Source organism: Engystomops pustulosus, chromosome 3 (genome assembly GCF_040894005.1).
Source record: "Engystomops pustulosus chromosome 3, aEngPut4.maternal, whole genome shotgun sequence".
NCBI lineage: Eukaryota > Metazoa > Chordata > Amphibia > Anura > Leptodactylidae > Engystomops > Engystomops pustulosus.
Window position 1 is genome coordinate 71,040,771 of NC_092413.1, and position 17,572 is coordinate 71,058,342.

At 43.0% G+C, this 17,572-nt stretch overlaps 1 protein-coding gene across 2 annotated transcripts in view; it reads right to left on the minus strand.

Annotated features, from left to right (window-relative positions):
* The window catches only part of ERMARD (ER membrane associated RNA degradation), a 69,089-nt gene extending 52,053 nt beyond the window's left edge, over window positions 1–17,036 (minus strand). Inside the window, exons 1-2 of one of the 2 annotated variants that reach the window (XM_072141020.1) lie at window positions 16,941–17,006; window positions 3,396–3,477 (exon numbers count right to left, since the gene is read on the minus strand). The gene's annotated coding sequence lies outside the window, so the exon portion shown is untranslated. Of the gene's footprint in view, window positions 1–3,395; window positions 3,478–16,940 lie in introns of both variants that reach the window. The other variant, XM_072141019.1, reaches the window with a different exon arrangement.
* Window positions 17,037–17,572: the final 536 nt, after the last annotated feature.

The following is a 17,572-nucleotide window of genomic DNA, read 5'->3' on the forward strand; positions in this document are numbered from 1 at the left end:
GGGTTAACTTGGTGGAGGCTGGTACCGAGTCTGACCCTGGGGCTGGTCATATACTGCCGACGCCGAGGATTGCGGGGCCTACCTCGGTCCAGGTCTCAAAGGCCTACTATGCCTCCTCCTCCTCCCACCCCTCCTCCACCTCCTCCTCCGAATTACCATCCGTGGGCATGGCGCCATCAGTCAGTAGCGGCTCTGCAACTCGGCAGACTGACACATGTGCCATGCCTGGCCCATGTGTTAAATCTCATAGTTCAGCGTTTCCTCAAGACATACCCCATTCTGTCTGATTTGCTCACGAAGGTGCGCCGCACCTGTGTGCATTTCAGGAAGTCCAGCACAGATGCTGCCACTCTCCAACTGCCGCCTCCAACTGCCCGCTCACCGACTGTTGTGCGACGTGCCCACGAGGTGGAATTCAACATTAACCATGTTATCCAGAGTTTACCAGCAGCGCAGAGCGATTGTAGACTGCCAGATGTCAACTTCCACCAGAACTGGTAGTCAGGTCAGTCAGCTTCCTCAAGTCTACAATGAGGAGTGGACGTGGATGTCTGATATCTGTCAGGTGCTGAGTAACTTTGAGGAGTCAACACAGATGGTCAGTGGCGATGCCGCCATCATCAGCCTCACCATCCCGCTGCTTGGCCTGTTGAAAAACTCTCTGATCAGCATGAAGTCGGAAGCTTTGCGCTCGTCACAAGAGACGGGGGAAGAAGATTCCCTTGTTGATAGCCAAAGCACCCTTAGGTCTGTTTCTCAGCGCATATCGGAGGAGGTGGAGGAGGATGAGGAGGAAGAGGAGGAGAATGTTGGCGAGACAGAAGAGGGGACCATTGTTCAGTCCTTCACTGTTCAGCGTGTATGGGCAGAAGAAGAGGAGTTGGAGGAGGAAATGGGCAGTCAGGCCAGTGAGGGGAGTGAATTCTTGCGCGTTGGGACTCTGGCGCATATGGCAGATTTCATGCTAGGCTGCCTATCCCGTGACCCTCGCGTTCAAAGAATTTATTCCAGCACCGATTACTGGGTGTTCACTCTCCTGGACCCACGGTACAAGCAAAATCTTTCCACTCTCATCCCTGGAGAGGAAAGGAGTGTGAGAATGCATGAATACCAGCAGGCCCTGGTGCAGAAGCTGAAACAGTATTTCCCTTCTGACAGCACTAGCGGCAGAGGGCGTACTTCTGCGGGACAAGTAGCGAGGGAGAGTAGGCGAGCAGGCAGCTTGTCCAGCACTGGCAGGGGTACGCTTTACAAGGCCTTTGCCAGTTTTATGTCACCCCAGCAAATCACTGTCACCTGTCCCCAGTCTCGGCAGAGTAGGGCTGATCTTCACAGAAAGATGGTGAGGGAGTACGTAGCTGACCATACCATCGTCCTAAATGATCACACAGCTCCCTACAACTACTGGGTTTCAAAGCTGGACATGTGGCACGAACTGGCGCTGTACGCCTTGGAGGTTCTTGCCTGCCCTGCCGCTAGCGTGTTGTCCGAGCGGATTTTCAGTGCAGCTGGTGGCATCATCACCGATAAGCGTACACGCCTGTCGACTGACAGCGCTGACAGGCTGACGCTTATCAAGATGAATAAAGCCTGGATTTCTCCGGATTTTCATTCTCCACCAGGTGAAAGAAGCTCAACCTGAATAATGTATGCACTCCTCCTCCTCATTGTCCTCCTTCTCCTCCTCTTTGTACACTAAAGCAGAGGAAACTGGCTATTTTTTGCCAGGGCCAACTGACTCTAGCTATAGTACTCTATGTATTTAATTTTTCTGGAGGGCCACCTACCCGGTCCTCTGTTTTAAGCAATTTTTGGGAGTGCCACATACAGGCACTCAATTTATTTAATTTTTCTGGAGGACCACCTACCTGCTCCTCTGGTTTGAAAACTTTTTTGGACTGCCACATACAGGCACTCAATTTATTTAATTTTTCTGGAGGACCACCTACCTGCTCCTCTGGTTTGAAAACTTTTTTGGACTGCCACATACAGGCACTATCCAAATTAAATTGTCTCCATAGCAGCCTCCACATGTCGTCTTTTTAACTGCCTCCACACGTTGTCTCCATTGCTACCTCCACACGTCATCGCCATAGCTGCCTCCAAAAGTCGTCCATATAGCTGCCTCCATACATGGTCTCCTTATCAAACGAACTGTGTCAGGCAGAATTTTGGGTTGTTTTCATGGCTTCCACATCAAACTTGTTAACTTTGTCGCCACACTGCTGTTTTATCCACAAAAAATACTGGCAAACTTTTATCATTTACCGATATTATTTCAGCGCTTCTTGCGCATCTGTTTACATTCCCCTCACCCGCTATAACCCAAACTTATAAGAACGCTACTACACTTGATCTTATACAAAAGGTTCTTAGAAGTGCTGTTTGGGGAGTAGCCGAGAGACAGGGGCTTGGATAGGCGAAAGCTCGCCTGGCAGCGGAGCGCCAGCTCCATCTCAAGATCCAACTAACATAGTTTTAACTGCAGCACCTTTAATCTACTACTAGTTCACTGCCTCCATACATGGTCCCCTTATCAAACGAGCTGTGTCAGGCAGAATTTTCAGGTGTTTCACCAGATACGTAGTGGAACTCGGCCCATCTGTCGCCACCATGCTGGAGACCTGAAGTTGCAATCATAGCAGCACAATATGGATGCCCCATACTGTCGCTCTTAATCATGGAACCATTTCCGTAAAAACAATTAAAAATAGAACCACTATGCTATTCCATTATTCCTAGGTGAAATATTCAAACGAGCCGGCCTGCTTTGAAAATTATAATTTTTTTAAAGTAAACGCTTCTGGCCCCCAGGCCCATTTTGGGTGGGGAGGAGCCGAGAGACAGGGGCTTGGACAGGCGAAAGCTCGCCTGGCCGTGGACCGCCAGCTCCATCCCAAGATTAGGCCGCCTCAGAGGCATCCATGCATGCTGCCCCTGCTGTTTCCTGTCCATTTTGCCTCCACGATCCTCCACAGCGTCCACCAATGTCTCATTTCAACTCTCTATACCCCAGATGCTGGAGCACGAGAGGATATGCAGCACATCATCCCCTTATCAAACGAGCTGTGTCAGGCAGAATTTTCAGGTGTTTCACCAGATACATAGTGGAACTCGGCCCATCTGTCGCCGCCATGCTGGAGACCTGAAGTTGCAATCATAGCAGCGCAATATGAATGCCCCATACTGTCGCTCTTAATCATAAAAGTCGTCTCCATGGCTGCCTCCACATGTCGTCCCCTTATCAAAAGAGCTGTGTCAGGCTCATTTTTCGGGTGTTTCACCAGATACGTTATGGAACTTGGTCACTATGTCGCCACCATGCTGTGTAATCAACTAAATATACCGTCAACCTTTTGTTCACATAGGAAATCATTTCAGTGCTTCTCGCTCACCTCCTTTGGTTAAGCCTGAGTCCATTTAGGGTATGTCGCCATGACACTCTCTAGCCTGCCGTCAGGACGCTTTTGGAGAGCCCTAGTGGCACAAAAAAAGAGAACACCAACAAGTGACACCATTTTGGAAAGTACGCCCCTTGGAAAATTTTGCATGGTGTAATATGTGTATTTGCCCCTACAGGTGCTTGGTTCAATTTGATTTTCCCCCAAAAGTCAGTTTTACCCCTATTTTTTTAAGCCACAAGGGATAATATATGAAACAACCCGCAAACATGTGTAAAACTAATTCTCCCGAGTGTAGATTTGCCTCACATGTGCATATAAAATGTTGTAAAAGGGGAAAGGGAAAAAGGGGCGTTGGCCTTTTAGAAGCCAGAAATCCTTTACATGTGTCAGGATGCATTTGGCGAGCCCTAGTGGTATCAAAACAGAGCGGAACCCCAACAAGTGTAATCATTTTGGAAAGTGCACCCCTAGCAGAATTTAGCAAGGTGTAATATGTGTATTTTACCCTACATGTCTTTGAATCAATTAGGCCCCTAGAAGGAAAAAGAGGAAAATTTTCCCAAAAAAGTCACTTTTTTTGTAAGCTATAAGGGATTAAATATGAAACAACCCTCAAAAGTTTGTACTACGATTTATCCCAAGTATAGAATTGCCCCACACCTGCAAATAGAATGTTGTATACATACACAGTAGGGCTCAGAAGGGAAAGAGGGATGTTGGCGTTTTAGAAGTCAAATTTGACACACATCCTTTACATGCATTTGGAGAGCCCTAGTGGTACAAAACAGAGGAGAACCCCAACAAGTGACACCATTTAGGAAAGTACACCCCTTGGAGAATTGAGCAAGATGTAATATGTGTATTTGCCCGTAAAGCTGTTTGATTTAATTAGGCCCTAAACAGGAAAAAAGGTGAAAATTTTCCTATAAAGGTCATTTTTACCCCTATTTTTTATAGCCACAAGGGATAAAAAATGTAATAACCCCCAAAAATGTGTAAACCTATTTCTCCTGAGTGTAGAACTACCCCACATGTGCATATAAAATGTTTAATGGGCGCACAGTAGAAGGAAAAGTGATGTTTGCTCTTAAAGGATTTAGCAATGCGTAATATGTGTATTTGACCCTACAGGTGAATGATCCAATTAGCCCCTAAAAATGAAAAATTTTCCCATAGAGGTCAATTTTTTTAAGCTACAAGGGATAAAGGAAGAAATAACAGTGAAAAATGTGTCAAACTATTTTAGAAGTACCCCACATGTGCAAACAGTAGAGCAAAAGAGGGGTGTTTGTGTCAGGATACATTTGGAGAGCCGTAGTGGTACCAAAACAGAGGCGATCCCGAAAAGTGACCCTAATTGTTGAATGTACACCCCTTGGAGAATTTAGCAAGGTGTAATATGTGGTGTAGTGTAATACACATGGTGAAATGAGCATTTTGAACATACAAGTAGTTTCCAAATATGATGTGCAATGGAGTCCAAGATTGAAATTGCAATTATTTCTGGAAGGTCGAGTGCCCATTATGTGACGCCCAGTTTGTGCCACTGTGAAATGTCAGCACTCTAGTTAGGAATACTGTTTCCTGATGCGAGAAAGACCCTACATGTGATCCTAAATGCTCGCCAGAAAATACAGCAGGGCTCCGGAATGATAAAGAACTTGGAATATAAATAAATAAAGAACTTGGAGAATTATAAAGGATCTGCTAACAAATCCAGAGGCTTGGAGGGGAAATAGAAAACCTAAAATGAAAAACATAAAACCCACAAGTTACCCTAGTTTGCAAACTACATCCCGTAATGAAATAATCGAGGGGTACGGTGATCAATTTGACCAACATGGTTGGACGTGAATTGTGAATGTGTTGCGTATAAGAAGACGAATATATCAGGGGACCAACTAAAATTTTGTCACTCTGGAGTCCTTCCCTTTAGAAGCAGTGGAATTCACCGGGAAAATGCTGTCCTGACAAAACCGGGGGACATCTAATCCAGAGGTACAGGGGCCCTGTCCTTGTCCAAATATTAAGTTTCCTTATATCTGCCTCTAGAAAATGGAGAAATGATTTGGCATGGCCTGGACATTGGAACATATTGTGCAGTTTCTTCGTTTTCAGTAGGGAACAGGAACGCTGGGAAAAAAGTTACCCACATACAAATGGTAACCCTTATCCAGCAGTGGGTGAACAGATCGGTCAATCAGAGCTCTCTGAGAGATGGCATGATGCCACCAGACATGGCCCCTACCACTGATGATTGGTGCTGTCCTAAACAGCAACAATTATCGTCGAGTGTTGCTATTATTCACCCGAGCGATGCCCATTGTGACGAATTTTGCCACTATTGGCTGGTCCAGATCGACTAGTCAATGGCGGCGAACATTAACAGAGGAGGGCAAGGAAAAATTGGTGGCGGTCAGGAACAACAGGCACCTTGCCCCGATCACCGTGTCTACAGACATGGTGATCGGTATTACTGACGTAGCATCGTAAGTAAAATCGATGCTATTGACTGGTTTTATCATGAACTGGGGAGGACCACGGAACTCCTCTGGTCCATGGGGCAGGATGGATGGCCGTCAGGAACAGCCGCCATCTTGCCCCGATTCACTGTGTCTGAACCGTGTTGGCGAGTCACATCCCGCCGCACTGTTCTACTACAACGGTTGTCAGGAACGGTTTTATAGGCTATACAATCTAAAAAAAACTTAATTTTAGTGGGTCTTTAGCTTATTGTTACAATTTTATTAACGCTTTAAGTGTGGAGGAAAATAAAATCATCAATTCTTGTTTCCAATGTTTAACCTTTTTTTTGGGGGGGGGGGTTCACTGTAGCATAAAAATAATATATTATCTTTATTCTATGATCACTACGATTACGATGATACTTAATTTACCGTATATACCGGCGTATAAGACGACCTGGTGTATAAGACGACCCCCCTACTTTCCTGTTTAAAATATAGAGTTTAAGATATATTCGCCGTATAAGACTACCCCTTTTCCAACGCATACAAAACACCGGTAAAAATTAAAAAAAAAAACAGATTTGAATTTAACATGGTCCTTTTTTAAATGTAAATTCTTATGACATGCAGGTATATAGCAGGAAAACTATCGCACATAAACATAAGGCATACAACAACATTACCATTACAGCACAGCCCCCAGTAGTATACAGCACAGCCCCCAGTAGCATGCAGCACAGCCCCCAGTAGCATGCAGCACAGCCCCCAGTAGCATGCAGCACAGCCCCCAGTAGCATGCAGCACAGCCCCCAGTAGCATGCAGCACAGCCCCCAGTAGCATGCAGCACAGCCCCCAGTAGCATGCAGCACAGCCCCCAGTAGCATGCAGCACAGCCCCCAGTAGTATGCAGCACTGCCCCCAGTAGTATGCAGCACTGCCCCCAGTAGTATGCAGCACTGCCCCCAGTAGTATGCAGCACTGCCCCCAGTAGTATGCAGCACTGCCCCCAGTAGTATGCAGCACTGCCCCCAGTAGTATGCAGCACTGCCCCCAGTAGTATGCAGCACTGCCCCCAGTAGTATGCAGCACTGCCCCCAGTAGTATGCAGCACTGCCCCCAGTAGTATGCAGCACTGCCCCCAGTAGTATGCAGCACTGCCCCCAGTAGTATGCAGCACTGCCCCCAGTAGTATGCAGCACTGCCCCCAGTAGTATGCAGCACTGCCCCCAGTAGTATGCAGCCCAGCATTAAAAAAAAAAAAAAAAAACTTATATACCGTATTTTCCGGGCCATTAGGCGCACCGGAATATAAGGCGCATTAGTCCGATGCGCCTTATATATGTAATAATTCCATATATAAGGCGCATCGGACTATAAGGCGCAGGGTCGGGGGCGGAGCGGAGACCCGACGGGACGAGACGCGACGCCGAGACGCGGGGAAGATGAGCGGGGAAGGTGAGGGGGAGGTGGAGGATGGCAGTGGACCATACTTACATAGGTCCCCGCTACCGGAGACAGCAGATCTCCAGCGGGAACTGCAGACCGACGCGGCAGAAGTTGTTCGTGCCGCGTGGTCTGCAGTTCCCGCTGGAGATCTGCTGTCTCCGGTAGCGGGGACCTATGTAAGTAGGGTCCGCTGCCCTCATATAGGGCGCACCGGACTATAAGGCGCACTTTGGATTTCCAAGGAAATCCAAGGCTTTTATGTGCGCCTTATAGTCCGGAAAATACGGTACTCACCCTCCGGTGGCCCCGATGTGCGGCGCTGCTCCCCCGATGTCTGCGCCGTCTTCTTTCTTCTGCTGGGCGCCGCCATTGATCTTCCCCGGCAGGCGCCTAGTATGACGTGCCGCTGCTGACGTCATACTAGGCGCCCAGCAGAAGAAAGAAGACGGCGCGGAAGACTGAAGACAGCACAGCGCGGACATCGGGGCCAACGGAGGGTGAGTATGCGCCCCGATGTCTTTTTGAGGCTGCCGGCAGCTTTTTGAGGCTGCCGGCAGCCATCGCTGTGCAAACACCCGTGTGCAGCAAAGCCTTACCGGCTATGGAGAGGGCTCAGCCCGTGAGCCCTCTCCATGCACCGGGACCGCCGCCGTATAAGACGACCCCAGAGAAGACAGAAGATTTTTCTGTCTTCAAAAGTCGTCTTATACGCCGGTATATACGGTATATAATCTTATTTATATTTATACAATTTTATTTTAGTACCACCATATTTACAGTGGCATAACTTTAGTATTTTTTGGATGATGGAGATGATTGTGGGCTTATATTTTGTGTGACAAGTTGTTCTTTTCAGTGGTACCATTTTGGTGCTTGAAGCTTTTATGGATCACTTTTTAGAACATTTTTTGTAAAGCAATTTGCAATTTACATTTTCAGAAGTTTCCAGTTTTTTTTTTTTACCGTGTTCACCGAGCTAGTCCAATTGTGATTTTGATTTATTGTACAAATTGTTACAGACATGGCAATACCAAATAAGTGTTTTTTTGTGATTTAGTGTTTTTTTGTACTTAATTATTTGTGTATAGGGAATTGTGGTGCTTGGGGGACTTTAACTTTCTTTTATTATTATTTAATAGTTTTTTACTTTAAAAAAAAAACTTCACTGTTTTAACTCTTTTTTTACTTTTAGTGACATGTAAGCTTGAACAAGTGATCTGCTGATCACTTGTTCAAGCTCTTATACAGCTTACACAGTGCAACACAGATGTATAAGAACAAGACAAAATTAGGCAAGTGAATCTCCCTTGTTCATCACAGATTAGAACACAGCACTATGCATACTGCAAATCTTTATGCTACAGGTACCATCAAATTACCAACAATGTAACAAGGCTTTTGCTGAAACACACGTCAAGGTGTCTTTCATCCCAGAGGTTGCAGGTTCTAGAAAGATGTGTAGGCCACACAAAAGGAAAAACCTCTGGCGATAGGGCGAGTATCTTTGAACACACATAAATGCCGTTAGGCTAACCACCCCTTAATCACATAAAACTTCACTATTATTATTTAAAATTAAAAACAAAAGTGCTCAGGGTTACAAAGTAATAGAAAATTGTTACATTAATCTATCAAAGTGACTAATCGATACCCATCCTCTACTGATAATTTTAAAAATCACAATTCATGGTATGAACACTTTTGTTTTTAATTATTAATAATAATAATAATAGTTAAGTTTTATGTGATGAATGTGTATTCAGCGATACTGCCAAGCACTAATATTTGTCTATTATTCCATATAAACAAATCTCACTAACCTTGTTGGTGATTTGCTGTTACCCAGAGCATTATGATATATAATACAGTATGCATTGTGCGGTTTACTAAATTTTAAAAGATTGCACCCTGTGTGAACTAAAAAGTAATTACTAATCAAAATAATTAATAATTCTGGGTTATGTGCAACTTTCTCATCATATTCGATTACATTTTTTGGAGACGAGGTGATCAAAAATAGCATGTTTTAAATAGGTTTTTAATTTTTTTACAGGGTTCACTGAGCTGGATACACCGATACACAATAGGTTAGATAATATTCTGGGTTGTTATGGAAGAAACATGAGGAAATATTATATATAATTATCTTTTCTTTTTATAAATGGAACATTTAATTGGAAAGAATGGCAGAATGAGGAGTTAAAAAAAAAGTTACATTAAAGTTCACGTTGCTAATGGATTACACTGTATTTTAGTTGCTGGGTCAACTATAGCAGGCCCGTGCTCCTTAGATTCACATTTAATCTAATTCATCTGCCATATACCATACATATATTTCTTCAATTGCATGTTGTTTACAAATGAGATTGTTGTCATTTGATAACCAGCCCCCAGATGCCATACTAAACAGCCTCAAAGTCAGTGCACACAGCAGTTTTTTCTAATCAGTATATTGCATCAATTTTTATTAACCAAATAAATAGTGATGCAAAATAACTCCAAATTATAGATGTTTATTAGTCACAGATGGTGTAAGATACCTAACGAGTATGAACTCACATTGCGTTGCGTCATGTTTTTCAATGCATTTTTGGCAGATTCCAAAGGCTTCAGCCTTGACTACAGGCTAAGGTTACATCGAGTTTCCACTGCATTTGCTAAAACGCAAAGTAACCTCAGCATGTGGTCCAGGCTGAAGCCTTTGTAATGCATCAAAAACTGTGATGCACCGCATCGTGTAAACCCGTACTGGCTGCTGCAGCACATGCGGTATGCTAACTAATGCCAATGTCGACTACATTGCACAACACTAATATGGATCAAAATGGTTAAAGAGTGCAAGGATTCCAAATTTAGGGCAATGTACACATTCATGAAGGACACGCAGGTTAACCCCTTAATGACCGCCATATCATCTTTTTACGGCAATCATTAAGGGTACTTCATCTGACATGACGCATCTCTACGCCTCTGTCACAGCCCAGACATGGCACTAGGTGTTTAACCCCTTACAAACCGCAGTCAAGCATGACCGCGGCGTGTAAGCATGTCCCCCATGGATCAGACCCCCCGGTGTGCTACTGCCGCGGCGCCCGGGTCCGGCGAGTGCCCCGAGGCTTCCGACTTCTCTTCTCGCCAGGTTAATAATAATCTTTATTTATATAGCGCCATCATATTCCATAGCGCTTTACAAATCATAGGAGACAAATACAAATATAATAAAACATGACAGAGCACAAACATTCGTATGGAACAAGAGGAGTGAGGTCCCTGCTTGCAAGAGCTTACAGTTTATGAGGAGGAGTGGGGTGACACAAGAGGTAAAAGAATATATAATGGTCAAGCCATTCTTCTTAAGGGAATAGAACAAAATATAATAAATGGAATTGCTGTCGCTTGAACCAAACATCAGCCGTCATCTTATATACAAGGTCCAGGGTGAATGGGACTGCAGAGAAGTCTGGTGCCTGCTGGTTGCTGGATAACAGATAGGAGGAGGACACAGGACGGATGCAGTTAATGAGTGTTATAGGCTTGCCTAAAGAAATGGGTTTTAAGAGCACGTTTGAAACTTTGGAGGTTAGGTGTCTGATAGTCCAGGGCAGAGCATTCCATAGAATGGGTGCAGCTCTAGAGAAGTCTTGGAGACGCGAATGGGAGGTCCGCACTAGGGTAGAGGATAATCTAAGATCACTGGCTGATCTAAGAGCACGAGTTGGGCGATAGACTGAGATAAGAGAGGAGAGGTAGGGGGGTGAAGCATTATACAGAGCTTTGTGGATGAGGGTTATTATTTTAAACTGTATTCGAAAGGAGACTGGCAGCCAGTGCAGTGACTGGCATGAACTGAAGGCATCCGTGTAGCGTTTAGTCTGAAAGACGAGCCTGTCTGCTGCATTAAGAATCGATTGAAGAGGAGAGAGTTTAGCGAGTGGAAGATCGGTTAGTAGAGAGTTACAGTAGTCTAGACGAGAGTTAATCAGAGCAACAGTTAGCATTTTACAGGTTTCAAATGTGAGAAACGGTCGGATTCTGGAGATGTTTCTGAGATACATCTGGCAAGAGGGAGCAAGAGATTGAATGTGTGGCTCAAAGGAGCTGAGGTCTGAGGTCTGAGTCCAGCACAACCCCAAGACAGCGGGCCTGATGCCTTGGGGTTATGGTGACCTCACAGACTGATATGAAGAGGTTAGGATAGGCACTGTTAGTGGAAAGACAAGAAGTTCGGTCTTAGAAAGATTAAGTTTCAGGAAGAGAGAAGACATGATGTTAGAGACAGCAGAGAGACATTCACTAGTGTTCTGGATTAGGCCAAGGCTGATGTTACGTGCTGAGGTATATAGCTGGGTGTCATCAGCATAAAGATGATATTGAAAACCAAATCTGCTGATGGTGTGTCCAATTGGGGCAGTATAGAGGGAGAAGAGAAGAGGACATAAAATGCAAATAAAGTATATAAAACACAAAAACACCAAAAAACATACATATTTGGTATCACTGCATCCGTATTAAAATGTACAATAAATCTAAATCAATAGTGAACCCTCTCGGTGAACATTGTATAAAAAAAAAAAAACTTCCCGTAATATAAAATTTTTCATTAAACACCATCACAAAAAATGTTCTAAAAAGTGATCAAAAAACGTTATGCGCTTTAATATGATACAACTGAAAAGAACAACTCTTCTCGCAAAAAATAAGCCCTAAACCAGATCTGACAACAGAAAAATACAGAAGTTATGGCCCTGAAAAGCTGTCGATAACAAAAACAATGCGATTTTCTAAAATATTGGTTTTGCTCAGTAAAATTGAGCAAAGATAAGAAAAACTATATAAATGAGGTATCACCGTAATCGTAGTGAACCAGAGAATAAAGATAAAATATTAGTTTTATATTACAATCAGCGGGGGGGGGGGGGGGGTTAGTGCTAAAAATCATGAAAAATGTATGATTTTGTTTGTGTCCCCCTTTAAATAGTTAATAGAATCTCATGAATAAGCTATAGACCCCCAAATTGAATTGTTTTTATAAGTGTTTCTCACCCCGCAAATAATAAGCCCTCATATGTTCACATTACCAAAAAAATGTAAATTTTATAGCCTGCACATTGCGACAATACAAATCTGCTGTGAATGGCGCTGCTTCCCTTCTATGCCCGGCTGTGTGCCCATACAGCAGCTTGCCACCACATATGGGGCATCGCTACACCCGGGAGAAATTGGGCATCAAACTGTGCAGAGCGTTTCATCATTTTATTCATTATGAAACTGTCAGTTTTGGCCTAAATTAATGCATTTTCCCAAAAAATTTTAACGTTTCTAAATTGCAGGTCCATATTGTTTAAACCCGTGTGAAACACTTAAAGGGTTAATAGACTTAATAGAAGTTGTTTTACATACGCTTAATGGTGAAAGTGGGGTAATTTATGGGGTTTAAATATTGTTTAGCCTTTCAAAGTCAGTAGTTTTATTTCCTGCCTGGAAAGCGGAACTTTTTAAACTTTGAAAATGAAGAATTTTTTAAAAACTTTTGCCAAATTTTTTTTTTCAGAACGAAACGCAAAACTTATCACTTAAATTTTAAAGCTAATGTGAAGTACAATGTATCATGGGAAAACAATGTCAATATCACCTGGATATGTTAAAGCGTTCTGAAGTTCTAACCAATTATCGCGATATATGTCAGATTCGAAAAATCGAGTCTGGTCATTGAGCTGAAAACTAGTGTCGGTGAGTTCTCGGTATCTGCTAATCTCATTTCATAGATTGAACACTGTTCCATGGATGTTCTTGGCGGGTCTGACTGTAAACTGTCTGCGCATGCGACTGCTCTACATTAGTATTGTAGAGCAGTGTATTGGACTTGAACGAGTGATCAGAGCATCACTGGTTCAAGTTCAAATTTGTATAAATAAAAAAAGTTAAAAACAGTAAGGTTTAAACATTACAATAAATAAAAAATAAGTACATAAAAATGAGCCCCTAAAATGTCACTTTCCCATATGATTTGTAAAGCGCTACAGAATTTGATGGTGCTTTATAATTGGAGATTATTATTATTACTACAAACACTTAATAAAATATAAAAAACACAAATACACAAAAACCCCCCACATATTTGGTATTACCGTGTCCATGACAATCTGTATAATAAAACAGAATCATTACTGGACCAGCACGGTAAATGCCGGGAAAAAAAAGCAAAAAAACGTTCTGAAAAAAAGATAATTTTGAATGAATACCTTTAAAAAAATACTCTAAAAAGTGATTTAAAAAATGTTACGCATTTTAAATAAGACCACTAAAAAGAACATCCCTTCGCACAAAAAATCATAACCAGATTCTTCAGCCGAAACATAAAAAAGTTATGCATATGAAAAAATGGTAATGCTAAAATTAACAACCTTTTCGCCAAATTAATTTTTATTCAGTTAAATTGGGGAAAAAAATCTATATACATGAGGTATTTTCAGAATCGTGGCGACCCATAGAATAAAAATAATATACTGTATATACTCGAGTATAAGCCGACCCGAGTATAAGCCGAGACCCCTAATTTTACCATCAAAAACTGGGAAAACCTATTGACTCGAGTATAAGCCGAGGGTGGGAAATGCATTGGTCACAGACCCCCCCCCCCAGTAGAATACAGCCTGCCCCCAGTATTATACAGCTTGCCTCCCAGTAGTATACAGCTTGCCCCCCAGTAGTATACAGCCTGCCCCCCAGTAGTATACAGCCTGCCCCCCAGTAGTATACAGCCTGCCCCCCAGTAGTATACAGCCTGCCCCCCAGTAGTATACAGCCTGCCCCCCAGTAGTATACAGCCTGCCCCCAGTAGTATACAGCCTGCCCCCAGTAGTATACAGCCTGCCCCCAGTAGTATACAGCTTGCCCCCAGTAGTATACAGCTTGCCCCCAGTAGTATACAGCTTGCCCCCAGTAGTATACAGCCTGCCCCCAGTTATATACAGCCTGCCCCCAGTTATATACAGCCTGCCCCCAGTTATATACAGCCTGCCCCCAGTTATATACAGCCTGCCCCCAGTTATATACAGCCTGCCCCCAGTTATATACAGCCTGCCCCCAGTTATATACAGCCTGCCCCCAGTTATATACAGCGAGCCCAGCATTAAAAAAAAAAATAATAAACTTATATACTTCAGGCTTCCGCGTCCGTCTTCTTTCTACTGCAGGGCGCCGCCATTGTTTTTCTCCCAGGCGGCGCCTAGTATGAAGAAAGAAGACGGGCGCGGAAGCCTGAAGAGGACCTGTGCGGACATCAGGGGAGCAGCGCTGCACGTCGGGGCCACCGGAGGGTGAGTATATACGTTTATTATTTTTTAAATATTTTTTAAGTATGCATGTTATGTATTGACTCATGTATAAGCCGAGGGGACGTTTTTCAGCACATTTTTTGTGCTGAAAAACTCGGCTTATACACGAGTATGTACGGTACTATTTTTATAGTATGGTAAATGGACAAAAAAAACTAAAAAAAATCTTCCTAAAAATTGATGATTTTTATTTCCTCCACCAACAAAGAGTTAATAAAATCTCACCAATTAGCTATAGATGCCCCAAAATTGTGTACTAGAAAAGTACATCTCATGTGGCAAAAGAAGCCCGTATAGGACCACATTATAAAAAGGAAAAAAATTATAGACTGTACAATGTGACAATGCAAATCTGCTCTGGATTGCGCCTCCTTCAATTCTATGCCCGTCCGTGTGCCCATACAGCAGGTTACCACCACATATGGGGTATCCGTGTACTCAGGAGAAATTGGGTATCAAACTTTGTGGAGCCTTTTTTCATTTAATCCATATCAAATGTTTAATTTTCCAGCCAAAATTAATGTATTGTCAAAAAATATTACAATTTGTAGATCGCACCTCCATTTTGTTTAACCCCCTATAAAACACCTTTTGGGTTGAAAGTTCAGAAGGTCCCTCTAAATACAGGTTTTGGTGATTTTTTTTTTTTTAAATTTGAAAATTGGCACCTAAATTCTGAGCCTCATAACATTTTAGTAAAATACGTGGAATGTTAAAAAACCATACAAAAATAAAGCAGACATTTGGGAAATTTAAGTTATGAATTTATTTGGGTGCTATGACTATTTCAAAATCCCCTGGATATCTCATAGCATTTCAAAGCTATAAGCACTTATAGTGACACAGGGCAGATTTGAAAAATGGGGCTGCGTCCTAGAGGCCAAAATAGGCTGAGTCCTGAAGGGGTTAAACACATGCGTTTCAAAACACAATGGATCGGTTGAAGAAAGATATGCCTAATTACTAAACACAACTGTGAGGGTGCATTCACATGTGGTGTTTTGGATGCATGCATTTTTTTTAAATGTTACAGCAATGAAGAAAAATGCATTGTAGGTGTATGCAGATGTGAAAAGGTTTACACAGCTGCTTACACATTGCATACCAGCAATGCAGAGTAGCCAAACACATTGTAACATTTAAAAATGCATGTGTTTCAACACACACGTTAAGATGCATCCAAAATGTCAACATGTGAAAGCACCCTTTACATGATCTTAATACATGCGTTAATGTTAACAACCATTTAATTAGGCAAATCTCTCTTCCGCTAATCAATTACGTTTTGAAACGCATGCATTCAATGTCACATGTGAATACACCATCTATGTTTCACCGACCAGACAGATTTTTGTGTTTTAACCATAAGGCAAGCATTTGGCCCTCATGATGAGCTCAGTTTAGGTTTCAAAATGCATTTCTTTTAAATATGAAATATTTTATGGTGATATTCATCTATGTGCATATATAGATATTTTTAAATAGATTTTTACCTCTAATTCTTGTAAGAGGATGAAGTGTTTTTAGGGGGCTATGGATATGTCTCATGGCAATTTCAGGACACAATGAAAGGGAGATTTGGAGGAAAAGAGAGGGGTGAAAAAAAGATGCTAAGTGGAAAGAAAACATTTTGCTCTGATAAATTGTATGTAACAGTTTCTTGCAGTGGCCTGTACTAACATCCAAACTGCAATGTTAGAAAAGGCATTTTCCTAATATAAGGGTCAGGCAATCCCCTGATGAACTACTACTCCCAGTCACCTATAGTGCCGTTTCAACCTGGGGTTCAGGGGTCAGCTCCTGCCATACAGTCCTAGGGTACTGGTGTGATGTGTTTGGGGACACTGCTGTTTCATTCCATTCCTAAGGCATTTTGATGGAGGATTTAAAGCTGCGGGTAAACCATAAAATGCTGCAGACTACGGTATTTCGGGACCACGTAAGATAAATATCGTATTTACTGAAAGATACACAGCACCCACATATCTCCCGTGGACCCCCTATCACTGCAACATGGGTAGCACAGAACTTGTCCCCACGGTGACCCTAAATACATGGGAAGGTTCATATCAAGGGACACCGAGACACAAACCGGACCAGTGTGAACACGCAACCAAACTACTCCTAGCAACACAATATCCAGAACTGGAGGACAGACACGTAAGAAATTAAGGAATCTGTTGTATGTATTTGGCAGTACTCTGCTTACTGAAGGTAGCCAAAAAAATCGAATAGCAATGATTGGTATGAAGCAGTCAGATAGCAGCCTGATACTAACACCCACCTCCGGCTCATTGCCTCGCACTTCCTGTGCACCGCCAGCTCATACGCCTCTCTACAGCGCATGCGCCTTACCCGCCGCTGTGGTCCGATAGTTGTGTCTGTGAGGCGTAAGCCACTTTACAGTCTCTATAGTTGTAGCAGTTTTTCCGCGTTGGGACCAGAGCCAGAGTCTTCGTTTTACGAAAATATTGCAATATAAAGATTTTTCCTATCGATACTACATCTATCAAACTTATATTTGTGGTGAAGTTCTCCTCAGAAGATTTGAGAAATGTTACATTACAATGATATGGTATATCCCTACACTGAATATATATTCATAGACAAACACATTATGAGGTGGTCAGTCTTTAATAGTGTGTTACTTTGGCCTCATGCACACTACCATATGGGGGAACATCATCCTGCCACACGGTTTTCTGTCAGAGCACAGCCCCCATTCAGTGACAAGGAATAAGTGGGCCTCATAGCAAACTTCTGTCTGGGGCCCCCCTATCCCCAACCACAGCACACAGGGGTCCCCAAACTACAGCCCGCGGAACGTTTCTATCTGGCCCCCGTCGCATTGAGCGTTTGGAGCGCCAGCCCGGGGGCCCCCAAACAATAAATCCAGATCCATGGGCTCAGCACTGG